Source organism: Phragmites australis, chromosome 16, assembly GCF_958298935.1.
Source record: "Phragmites australis chromosome 16, lpPhrAust1.1, whole genome shotgun sequence".
Classification (NCBI taxonomy): domain Eukaryota; kingdom Viridiplantae; phylum Streptophyta; class Magnoliopsida; order Poales; family Poaceae; genus Phragmites; species Phragmites australis.
In genome coordinates this window covers 3,826,569-3,839,831 of record NC_084936.1, presented here as the reverse complement: position 1 = coordinate 3,839,831, position 13,263 = coordinate 3,826,569, and the positions used below count along the sequence as shown (strand labels likewise).

The window sequence follows — 13,263 nt, the reverse complement described above, 5'->3', positions numbered from 1 at the left end:
CCAGATATAGTGAATCGATAAATCAATATATTGAAAATGAACGAAAATTTCTATAGCTCATATGTCAGTAGTCAGTACAATTTTTGAGTTGTAGAGATACCATCCAAGCCAAATTGTCTACCTTATTTATTGATACTATGTTATTATTTGGTTGGTATAGTTAAGCATCAATTCAACCTACCGTGTCATTTTTCTTTTCATTCAAAAGACATAGATATTTTTCTTTGCAAGTAATTAAACCGTAGTTGTTCCCGGCCCCTTCCCCCGGGCACCCGTGCAAATGTTGCCCCTCCTCCGTCTTGTCCCGCCACGCTAAGCCCCTCAACAGTGGCCTACAGGAGCAAGCCAAAGGCGGTGACACACATGCACGTGTCTGCCACTGCGTTCTGCTCACTGCGTCGAGCCGCTTTGGTGGCTGCGCACTCGTCGTCAGCGTCCACTACCCCATCACCAGTGTGGCACCCCGCCGCTCCTCTGCCCGCAGTGAGCCACCTGCCACCCACCGCTCCATGAGGCGACGCGCCTCCCGAGCACAATAGTAGGCTAAAGATTCCAACACCGCATCACTAGCAATGGTGGATTTTTTGTGGTGTCAAAGGTTCAGTTAGTAGGGCTTTGGTATTGTTCTTCCTTGGCTGCATTGGTGGTATGTAGGATGGCAAAAATGAGCATCTATCATTAAGTGAAAAGGTGAAACAACAAGCATGAAAATAAAAATATGAGCAGGCTTGCCTCTTCTTGGTTCCATTCAGTGGGCATTTGTAGCGCTCTTCCCATCCTCCATACAACTCTTGCAATGTTAATTCTTTTCCCCTCCAGACTATGCCATACCAAATAATGACATTATGATCATCCTGCAACTGTTTCTGTATTGCTTTAGCACCTGTATTGGGGTCTTCATGAGGAGATATAATGCCTTATCAGCCACACAAGCCTTAGAAGCCATAGTAGTCCTGATCCTACTGCTAGATGTACATGTATGCTCATCAACTAAGAAAGTGACCTACAAACACAAGGTTATTTATAAGGTTAGTACAACAGTCAGTAACCTGATACTATTGCTAGATGTACATGTATGCTCATCAACTAAGTGACCTACAAACACAAGGTTATTTATAAGGTTAGTACAACAGTCAGTAACATATAAACAAAATTACAATACTGTCACATTACAGTTTGCAAATCACTCTTTTTATTAACAATAATTCTCCGAGGGAAGCCTTGTGCTCTACAAAACCCTCTAAACTTTGTTTCACAAGATTTCTCGGTGCCTAATTCAAATTCCTCGTTGATTGCATATTGTCTCACAACCAATCTAAATTCCTTCATATTGGGGTACATGGTGCCAAGATCCATCTTGGGATGATCCATGTCATACCTGATCATAGACTTAAGAGGGATGCAATCATCAACTGGAACGGCTGCACCTTCTATATCATCCCCAGTAGGCCCATTACACACATCACTTGCTTGAGTACCACCTCCTTCACCAACACCTCCATGAGCATTATTTGCTTGAGCAGCACATCCCTGGGCACTCTTCTTAGACCTCTCATCCTCATCCCTCAAACCCAAAATTACATACATCTGGTCATCGCTCATGGTTGTTATTCTCCCTTCCTCATCATGGATATCCTAAATCTCCAGAGGAGACCAATCAATCAAAGGAACAGGTGCTGCTGCTGGTTCTGCGGGATGTGCTACTACTGGTTCTACTGCCTCAAGCAATGGTGGCGCATCTAACGAGTTACCAAACATCTCAAAAGCTAGCCTTTCAATCAGATCGAGCACTGCATCGTTTATAGGGTCTCTAACCTGTTCTATACAAGCGCGTTCCAGATTAGGCCTACTCAATTTTTTGGGGAAAAAATAATGCAAAACAAGAACAACAATTTGGGTTCGTTCTATGGATCTATTATCCTCAAATCTAGTGCAAAATCCATAACAAATGACTAAAGGGAGAGATTAATTACTCTTTTGTAGGGTCCATTTCATCGAACAGCCTCGCCGATGGCCTCTGTGCCGCGAGCGGCACCTCTATCGCTGCTCCCCTCCCTTTGCGCCGGCCTTCGCGCCAGCCTCCGCGCTGGCCTCTGGTCCTGGGACCACGACGCGAGCGCTGAGGACCGAGGACGGATCGATGGCGAGCGTGTGAGCACCGAGGAGCGCGCGCGAGGATGGATCGACGGAGCGCGCGAGAGCTTCTACGGATCGAGCGCCGGCCCATGACAAGCGTTGGCGTCTTCTGGCCTAGGATCGACGGGGAGGACGAGCGCCACCTCGGCAGAACCGAGCGAACGAATAAAGAATCGTCGGTCTGTGAACCAAGGGCATACTTGACATTTCGCCTACCAAAAAAAGGAAAGTAAAGTAAAATGGATTAAATTGGTAGAATGTCATAGAATCAAATGCTCCGTGTCAATGTTAGTGCTGTCAAATTGTCGAAGTCATCCATTAGAGATATCGAAAGTATAATTTTCTCTGAAGCAACAATGGGAAGAGGTAGTAGCCTCTAACGGCGAAGGTCAGTGCCGGTTTTCCATGAATGCACACTGCTGCAAGGTTTTTTTGGCGAAAAATAGAAAAAACTTGCAAGGATTCGTGAAAATCTACCGTAAATTTGAATTGAACCGTATATAATTTGCAGAGTAGGAACAGTTAAGATATATAAAAAATATTTCATGGTTTTTTCAGTCGAAATAAAGCAAGTGTCTTTTCTAGTGGTTTACATGGCGACCAAGTAGCCAAAAGGACTTAATATGATCGTCTTCTCAGTATGTGTAACAGTGTAAGGGCCTCTTTAGAACGTGTGTACTAGAAAACACAATAGTAGAGAAATCGTAGCAACTAAATATCATGTGGTGTGAAATACTATAGAAATACAGGATATATTGTGTTTGGATGGTTCACAAGAATCAATCATAGAAATTTAGACCAAATACGAGAGGCTCTTACACTGTTCGGTCAACCTTATAACAAGGGTGTATATATATATACCTAATAATTTTTGCAATAAAATTGTAGCTTAATATGTATATTACGTATCTTCTCTACTATATAAAATATAAGTTGATTCTCATGTTATATCTTCTTCTATTCTCCTCATATCTAATAAAAATCCCTAAAATTTGAATAGTTTATCCATTTTTACCATCCACTCTCGCCCTTCAGCTTCTCCGCCTTATTAACGACTACGGATATGAAACTTATTTTACTAATAAAAATAAATAAATAATTAGAAAGAAAATTAATGGATAATTTACTTCTTTGTTGGATCCTATCGTAAAATCAATCTACGGCGTCCCGACGAATTTATTCTGCGACGCTCTCATAGCGCATTCATATCTCTATATCTTTAGTTTATGCTTGATGTTATTATATTCAATATTAATATTTTTTTTAGCGTATATGCACTCAACTAATATATTAATGTTTAGGTCACATTTATGTGTATTTGAGCTAAAACTGTGAAACAATCCACGCATCGTCTCCCCCTCCCCTCAGGCTCCCCTCACCCTGGCTACGCACGCCCACTCCCGCTTGGCCGCCTTCGTGATGGTGGTCTTCAGCTGGTTGGGCACCATGGTCCTCACCGACGCAGAGATCGGCCAAGGGTGCGCATACATTGTCCTGGGTGCTATGGTGGCGCTGGTGTTTGCTGCAGCGGCCATCTTCAACTGGCACCGGCGGCCATCTTCGACTGGCACTGGAGACATTGGCCCCGGGTGTGCAAACTTGGGATTGCTCCCGCTTTAAGCGACATATACGTTGGCGCTGTGGACCTCGCCTTCCTCCTATCTCGGTCTCCTGTCACTGCTTGGACGGCGGTGGCGCGTCGATGAGCCTCGGCGACATGATTTGCTGTGCTCCTCGTCGGCTCTCGTCTTCCTTTTTCCCGCCCTCGGATGGGCCTAATAGGCTTTCTGGGCATGATGGGCCTGGCCAAGATAAAGTGTGCATTCAAATACCTCCATCCAGTCAATTATTTGGACCGTCAGATCCAAGTCCAACAGCCCCAGTCCACATCAACCCACTCCCCTCAACCCCCAATTTTTTATTTATACAATTTTATGTTTTGGAATTAACAAAAATATGCTCTCATTTTGAAAATTTACATATCTATAAACTTGTCGCTCATCAAACGGTTGATAAGAACCTGCCGCCCGTTGAGAAGATTTCTCTATTTAAAGTTTTGTGAAACTTTTAAACATGTCTTTAAAATTACTCTCTAAAATCCCTAAAACCACTCCCAATTCATAATGGTTATATATTTATTATATGAGAAATACATGCTAAGAAATACACTTCTCAATTCATAATGTCTATTACTTATATCTAGAGAGCTGCTCTTTGTCAATAGATAAATACGAGAATATATATCGAGAACACTATATTTATCCTAATATATATTTGGTTGTTTTTTTCTTTTGTATTTTGACTCTAACTTGTTTCTTATTGACAATAACTAATATATAACTACCATATATGGATACCACATGGGTTTCCATTATTCTCTAGATATATATCTGTGAATGAAAACTGTATGTAGGCACTAGATATCTCGTAAACAAGAAAATTTATCATAAATAAGAAAATTTATCTAAAAAATGAGAATGAAGAGTATAGAGAACATACGACGCCTCCTATATATACAAAGGTTGAGACCTTACGAGAAGAGAGACAACAAGCAATTAAAAGACACAAGTTCATCAAGTCATTACACGTATGCAGAAGCTCTGCTTCCATCAAGTTTTTCATAGCTAGATCTTATTTGACTATTTGCAACAAATTCGTCGACTATATTAGATCTATCTAGGCTAGCCACGTAGTTCCTTGTAGTAGTCTCATAGATCAATATAAGATAAATATGTTGTATATCTATTATTCTAAGGGTGATCTAAACATGTATAAAAATTTACTTGTGTATTCTATTAATTTGTCTAATTAAAATATCTCATATATTTTTCTACAAATTCGTAAGATCAATAATTCACCGATCACCAACACTTATTCTCTCTACTCACGTACTTGCTTGTCACATGATGTTTCATCCTAATGTCTCGTATATGAGCGAAGATGGAGCATTGTGAGTAGCCTAAGAGTATCTTTGGCAAGTGATTAATATTTTGTGCACTACTTTGGTATTTTACTTAACTGATAATGATTTTTTTGTATTTTCAATTTGGCCATCGGATGTTGATGGCCCGAGGAGATATTATGCGTTTACCAATCAATATCCATTGCGGTAGAGAACTCTCGCTGCTGGCAACAGGGATGCGAGCGGCAGCGGGAGGCCGCGCCTTCCATCTTCACCTCCTCCGCCCGCGCCCGGCAGCGGGAGCTCCTCCTCCGCCCACCACCACCGCCGCTCTCCTCTCACACTCCGCTCCCGCGAGCCGCGCCCATGACCGCCGCCTGCCCAAAGGTTCGCCTTCACTGCGGCGCCTCGCACGCAGGGTGTTCGACGAAATGCGCACCGCCGTTTTTGTTTACGACGGCTTAGGTCGAGCCAGTTACGGGCGCGCCATTTCCGCTTATCTTCTCCCACGGGGCACCGCTTTGCGCGATGAATTTCGCCTGATGTTCATGCGGAACAGCGTGTTTTCCACATGGTGGTTGCCCTACTAAAGCCAAGGAAATAGTTTCCTCTATGCTGTTAGTCGACCTGCAGGATCTTCCTGGCTCCCCGTAGCTCTTCCTTCTCTTTCCTGGGCAAGTGTTGCTAATGCTAGCCTATGCGACACCGATACGGATACGTGTATCGGTATCGGGCGGATACGGATACGCGGATACGCTATTTTTTTAAAAATCCCGATACGTGGATACGTTTGATTTAAAAAAAAAGTAATATAGTGCATATAATAATAACCGGAACAAATTACCTTGTTCTTGTGTCATTTCTTCTTTCTTTTCGTACAACCATTCCGATGATCCAAGTAGCCAATGCCCAATAGTTAAGGCTAAAAAATAATGTACAAGAGAGTTACAATTACAAACCACAAGTGCATAGTTGTGTAGAAGTGAGGGAAAACAGATTGAATTACAGCACCTTCGAGGATGAGGAGCCTTCCGGCTTCCACTTCACCGGCATTTCTTCTCTTATATAATCAGCCAACCAGATAGCATAGCACATAGCTACTGCATAGTGTAGTTCACAACATAGCACAATATATTGAGATTGACATAGCACATAACAGTCCACAAATCACAACAATAAACTATAGAGTTTAAGTTCTACTTAAAGTTCTATTACATCGTAATAACATAACAGTTTCAAATTTAGGAAACGATAATTCATGAAGGAGATAACAGGCTGGCACGCTGCAACTCCAAGTTCATCCTCCACCAATCCAACTAGGCTTCTTCATCCTCATTGGCTTCAACTTCATTCTCTTGAATATCAACCTCTACGTCTCCAAAAGACACGGCTTGCAACTCAGGCTCATTGAGAGAAAGGTTAGCCACTTCAAGAATGCCTAAACCACTAAGAGAGTCAAAAGAATCTCCTTCCACATCCCACATCCTTGATTCTCCTTTCTTGTATGCATCGGTTCTTCTAAAGAGATGTCTCAGATTTGAGTGCACATGGACCAAATCTTCAGCACGCTCTGGAGTTAAGGTATTTCTTTTAACACTATGGATGAAGCTATAAGTACTCCAATTCCTCTCACAGCAAGAAGATGAGGCTGGTTGGCTAATCAATCTAATGGCCAAACTCTGTAATAGAGGAATATATTGTTCATGATTTGACCACCAAGTCATTGGATCACAAAGCCATCTATCAAGAATTGAATCATGATCATTGAATTCCTCAGAACAAGTTGAGAATCTTGCGTATTCTTCTTTCACTTTTGTTAATTCTTCTTGTATGGGAAAGAACTTCTTGAAGCAATCCATCCTCATTTTTGATACCTCAATATCCTTGTGTGGGGGTACACGGTCAACACCTCCATTGAGCCAATTTTTGCTATAATATCTACAGTGTTAGCATCAAGCAAAAGGTTAAAAGTTGTATAGCTTGGTCCTTGATTCTCCTTTTGTCCATCTATCAATCAATATTTTATGAATAGCCAAGAACAAATTAGATTCCTCATTTTGTTCATTCCCTTTCCATAGATATATCTCTTTCTTCACTTTCTCAATCATTGAATCCCACATCTCATAAATCAAATGAAGACATGGTGTGTCGGTGTCTGCAACACGTATCATATCATAGATAGGTTGAGTAAATTTGAGAATGAACTCCACATTGCCCCACCACACATCACTAAGTATCTTCTCTTTGACATGAGCAGCAATTTGAGCATCATCTTTGTAGTGATCCCATTGCTCACTAATTACCATGCTTTGAAGAGGCCTCTTTACCTCCATAAACCATTGTAACATACACACAACTAAGGCAAATCTTGTTTCAGCAATAGCAAGTAACTTCAAATGGCTAAACTCATTAAATATTGAAAGTCGCATGCCATGATTCATGATGAAATTCTTGATCATTTGAGCTTCAGTTTTAACATTTGTTATAAATTCAAGTGTGCTCCAAGCAAAAGCCTCTTCATCATTTTTCGGCTGTTTAGGCTCACAAATATTCTTCAAAGCAAGATTGAGTGTGTGTACAACACATGGTGTCCAAAATATGGTATTATATTCAGCTTGCACAAGTAGACCCGCACCTTTGCAATTTGCAGCATTGTCGGTGATGACTTGTACCACATTATGTCGACCAACTTCTTCAATAACAGACCTCAGCTTGGCAGCAATGTATTCTTTTGTCTTCACATCGCCTTCACAATTATCAGCCTTCAAGAACATAGCTACTTTCCCAGAAATTGCAACATAGTTAATGAGTGGCTGTCTCTGCGGATCTGACCAGCCATCAGCACAAATTGTCACTCCCTTCTCACTCCATGTGCTCTTTGTACTCTCCAATAATGTGTCAATGTGAGCCCTTTCTTGCTTGAGAAGGGTAGTCCTTAACTTGTTGTACCCTGGCATTTTATAACCCTTCAAATCATTGCTGCAAGCATAGGTAAATGCTTCTTGAATGTATGGATTTCTTGCAAAATTGAAATAGATCCCTACAAAAACAATAGAATTAGTACAAGCAATGGTCTTGAAAAATTGCAGCTGTAGTTGAACAATGAATATGTGTTGCATTGCAATTGCATACCTCCTGAATAAAATGCTCTTGCAATTAAAGCATCCATGTGCTTGCGCTGGTCCATTTTCCAAGCTTTCTCTAGTGCAGAAGGAGGTCCACTCCGCTTTTTCTTATTGCTATTGGATGAAGAAGTAGGTAAGGACACAATTCTTTGTTTTGATCTTTCTAATTGTTCTTTAGCAGCTGCAACTTCTCTCCTCATTTGGCTAAGCTCATCTATTGTCACCTTCGGGCACATACTGATTCCCTTGTTGGACTTTTTCAGCAAGTGAGCTTCCACTCTAGTGTAGCTACAAATTTTTTCAATTGAACAATAATTGCATCTCCATCTAGCATTGCCTCCACCTGCAGCTGGTTTCTCTAAAATTGTGACATGATCCCACAGTGGAGCCTTGAGGTCAGTGATGGATCGAGCAGGAGCACTTGAGGTTGCACCACCACCACTACTAGAAGTTGCCATCTGAATTTAAAGTGAACAATTGAGTATAATGTGCTCATCTATACTATACTGGTCTGAATTTAAAGAGAACATCAGAACAATTGAGTATAATGTGCTAATCTATACTATGCTGGTCTGAATTTAAAGATATTTGAGTAGCATATCTATACATATACTGGTCTAAACAGTCAAAAAGGGAAGATAAGTGCTAACCAAGATGAGTGAATCGGGTGCTCACTGCTTAGTGCACAAAATGAGTACTGCAACCACTATTTTTACAGCAGATAAGAATAAGCTTGAATCGAATTATTGAAGCAATACATATATGAGCAATAGGAATCATACGATGGCTCATAGGCCTCCGGACTTGACGAAATCCGCGCACCACGCTCGCCTTCCCCGACTGCCGAATCGCGCCCTCCAAGTCCGACGGCAAGCAGCGAGCCTGACCTATCGGCTGTCGTCCTCCTCCGCCTGCTACGCTGCAAAGTCGCTGCTCCATCGCCCGCCGTCCTCCTTCCGCTTCCTTGGCCTCCGTGGGGGCGTCGAACTCGCCGAACTTGGCTGTGCACGGGGCCGGCGCGCGGCGAAGCCGCAGCCCCGCTGAAGCCGCGAGGGGCAGGGCCAGATGCCAGCACGTAGTCGCCGATCGCAGCAAAGCGGCGGCGCGCCGGCGCGTTCCTTCTGGTGGAGTGTGCTGGATGCTGTCACCGGCGCGGTGCTTCGGATGGACGAGAGAGAGTTCGAGAGGCGGCTGTGGAGTGTGGAGTAGTCGATTAGGTCATGGAATCAGATGCCATCTTGGGCCGGGCCGTATCACTCGCGTATCGACTACGTATCGCCCAGGTATCCGAAATTGATTGATTTATTTAATTTCCGATACTCCACGGATACGTATCGGTGCCGTATCCGCTGCGTATCCGTATCGGATACGGTGTCGGATACGGATATGCCTGTTGCACCACGTATCCGTGTTTTCCAGATGCTAGCAAGGTGTTCGATGAAATGCCCATTGCTAGTCTGGCTTCTCAGTCGTGATTTTCTTGCAGAAAGCAAAACTCTGCTGCTCCCGCAAGCGTTATTCTCGTGGTGTATTGTCGTCATTTGTCAGATAATGCTCTGAATATTTTCCAGCGTTGCTACTTTCAACTCAGGCTTTTTACCAACTCTGGAACTAGGTCTTCCAGTAGACTACTTGTGTTGGTGGGTGCACCCTGCAACATGTAATGTTTCGTTGGATGACAGTGCAAAGGTAAATTCTTTTCTGAACATTTTATAAGCAAGGCAATTTCACCTGTAAAACAGGACAAAACAGCACATTACTTCTCAGAAAAGCTACTCTTAAAGTCTATTTGTTTGGGCTTCTGCTTCTGTCTTATCTGAAAAATTATGTTTTTGTTTTTTCTGAAAAGTTGCTTTTGGATTTTAGCTGTTGGATTTACAATAAATTTTTGACTTTTCAGCATACTACTTTTCAAAAAATCTATGCTCGGCTAATTTCTCAGCTTCTAGTTCATTTTCTCAGAAGCAACCTTCTAATTTCTTCGTAAGTCACTTTTCAGCAAACCAGTTTGTCTGTACTTCTATCTTTTGGGCTTCTGACAAAAGCAGAAGCCAGAAGCAACCTGAAATAAATAGATCCTCAACTAGCTTCTCAGTTTATAGTTTATTTTCTCAGAAGTAGGCTTCTGACACTTTTCAGCAAACCTATTTATTTGGGCTTCTAGCTTCTCGACTTCTGTTTTTATGCCTACTACTGATATATACTGATGTCAGCACAAAGGAAATCAAGAAATGTGCCACCAACCAAGGGTATGCTGCACCTTACTATTTATTATCACACTTAGCTACGAAGATTGTTCACTTAACATTTGGTTTTAACATGACCATACGTTTGCTTTATGATCCCTATGTACTTACTGAAGGTATAGCATATATTGCTAAGCGTGAAAGGAACAAAGGTGCAAAACAACTTGATGCCTTAATGAAAGTAAGTCTTTTATGTTGCTGCTCTGTCTACCAAGTTCATTCACTTGATTACTGAGAGATGTTTCGTTTCCCAGTAACTTTCTGTACCATTGAGATCGTACACAGAAAACTTCCCTAAGCGGAAGCATTTGCATCCTTATGAGAGGTCTCTCATTGAGTTGACTTTTGGGGAGGTTTATTATGAGCAGGTATAGTTCGTTTTTGTGGTTTGGAGTATGAGTATGCGATTGTCCATGACGGTAGAGAAACAATATATTAACTTGACATGGATAATATTTTCCTGAAGTTATATACTATGATACTTTTCCCTCTACTCGTTGAGTTATATTATATGATGTTGGTAGCGCCCTGCCAGGTTATAGGACGAGTAGATGCTCTCAGGAAAAGGATTACTTCAAAGCAACATGCTTTGGTCTGTGCCAAGGTTAGAATACATGCCATTTGTACTTCAATTTTAATTCCAACTGGTGTGAAAATTTACTGCAAATTGGCTTACTTTACTGGGAGATAAGACATATGTAATGTTGTTTAAACAGGAAAAAATATCAAACTTGACTTCCAGATTCAAGTCAAGACATGTCCTTTTTGTATATGCATACTTGAAACTCATGGTCGAGACCTATCTTAAAAACCATAATCTCAATGAGAGCCACACTTTCAATCCACGGAAAAATCTTAATTCACAAAGTTACGAAAGAATGGTTTCAATTTTCAAACAATGATTGTTAGTAATTTGTTCTCACTTATTCTATTATAAAATCATAAGGTCCTGAAAATTACTGCCAGTGTCAGTCTTACATCCTAGTAAGAACTCACTAGGAAAATGTGGGATGCCGTTTTGTCTATACTCTGGCCTGTGATTTAACCAAAAAAAAAAAACATTCATATTTGGACATCCTTGCTGTAGCATTTCCCAGAGCTGAGAAATTTAGGTACAAGTTATTTCATTTCTCTTTAAACAGTATGGATTTTGATACTGGATATATATTTGACCTTGACAGTCAACAACAAAACGTGAAGCCGAGGAGCAACTCAGTGAGGTTAGTTTAGGTTTTAGCGTGTATAAATGACTGCTGTTTTTTATCCTTTGTCTGTATCTTATGGATCATTGTCTGAATTTATATGCAAGAGTATCTTTCTCCCTTTGACTCTTTGTATTGCTAATGCTTTACTTTTATGGCTCTTGGCAATATACTTATGCAGGGCCGAAAAAAGCTTGAAGAAACTTTCCAGCATGGAAAGCATGCCATTGATGATGTAGTAAACATTGCAAAGGTATTAACTTCAGTTTTTTCTTTTAAGTTGGAGAGTAAGAGAATGATTGTGGTGTCTCATGGTTTCTTTCGTCCATTCTTATTTAGGTTTCTATAAATCTCTATTTGATTTATGGCTAGATTAAGCACCTCTGACTAATTTTTGAGTTACTACAAGCTTTGCGTTCGATGCCAGTTGTTGATCTACATATACCAACACTATGTCTAGTTGGATCACCCAATGTGGGGAAATCATCGTTAGTCCGCATATTATCATCTGGCAAACCTGAGGTAATGCTCAGCTCAGTTGTTCATATGTTGCTAGATGATCGACACATTTTCTCAAGCAATTATCTATTGCTAGTGTGTAATCATAAAAAGTTATGGTTGTCTTATTTGACTTGTTATTTATTTTAGTTACCACTTACTAGTTCCTATCAACCAGCAGTTGTCAATGTTCATGCCTCATCCAATATGTTCCTGTATTGTAAAATATGTTCCTTCGTTGGTGAACTTCTGCAATTAACATCTGTGGGAGGTTTTGCTTAGTAGTATAACTCTATTCTGTCTATTATGGATTGAAGATACATTCTAGGAAAAAAATGCATCAATTTTGGTTCTGATTGTTGAGTTTGTTTTATGTCATCATTCAAGCATTGATGGCTACCGTAGTGTTCTCTTCTCTATTCAATCACCTCATTGTTACATACCTTTTCTTTTTGTCTTATTCTACTCACATTTCTGCAGGTCTGCAGCTATCCATTCACAACAAGAGGGATTCTAATGGGTCACATTGTATCCAATCATGAACGTTTTCAGGTTCAAGCATTTGCATTTCTACTTACCCTACTCAGAATAATTTGAGGACACCTATTTTATCATTTTTTTATTTGTTACACTGAACTAAGACATTCTTTTGCAGGTTACTGACTCTCCAGGGCTTCTTACAAGACATGATAGTGCGCTGGATAAAAGACAGTAATATTGATGCAGTATGGTTTCTTATAAAACTATGATTGATCAACGTTTACTTTATATGCCTTTTCTTTTGAGATTTTAGTTATTGCCTGTCACAGGCACATATACCCGTACCCGTGCATACAAGCTCTGATATGTTCCTGTTTTGGGGATTTAACAGATGACAAAAATAACATAGAGAGATTGACGCTTGCTGTGCTCTCTCACCTACCAATTGCTGTGCTGTATGTTCATGATCCATCTGAAGGCTGTGGAACCTCAATTGCTGATCAGGTACATCTTTTTCGTTACTTCTCCAAGCTTCTGATGTCATTTACTCATTCTAGCTTCTGCTAGGACACCAGCAACACTAGGACCCTGAGATCCGACAGAAGAAATTTCTCCCTCAAGCATTCCGATAGGCCAGATCAGAAGTTTTGGACTCCTAACAGCAAATAGTTGTT

General features: G+C 41.0%; 1 long non-coding RNA gene and 1 pseudogene across 1 annotated transcript; one reads left to right on the top strand and one right to left on the bottom strand.

Annotated features, from left to right (window-relative positions):
• Positions 1-852: 852 nt before the first annotated feature.
• LOC133896104 (uncharacterized) lies at positions 853-2,264 on the bottom strand. The gene is made up of 2 exons (XR_009905704.1): positions 1,974-2,264; positions 853-1,003 (listed from the first exon to the last, which is right to left on the bottom strand). It is a non-coding gene; the product is annotated as an uncharacterized LOC133896104 (long non-coding RNA).
• Positions 2,265-9,228: 6,964 nt separating this feature from the next.
• LOC133896036 (nucleolar GTP-binding protein 1-like) lies at positions 9,229-12,837 on the top strand (annotated as a pseudogene).
• The last annotated feature ends 426 nt before the right edge of the window (positions 12,838-13,263 follow it).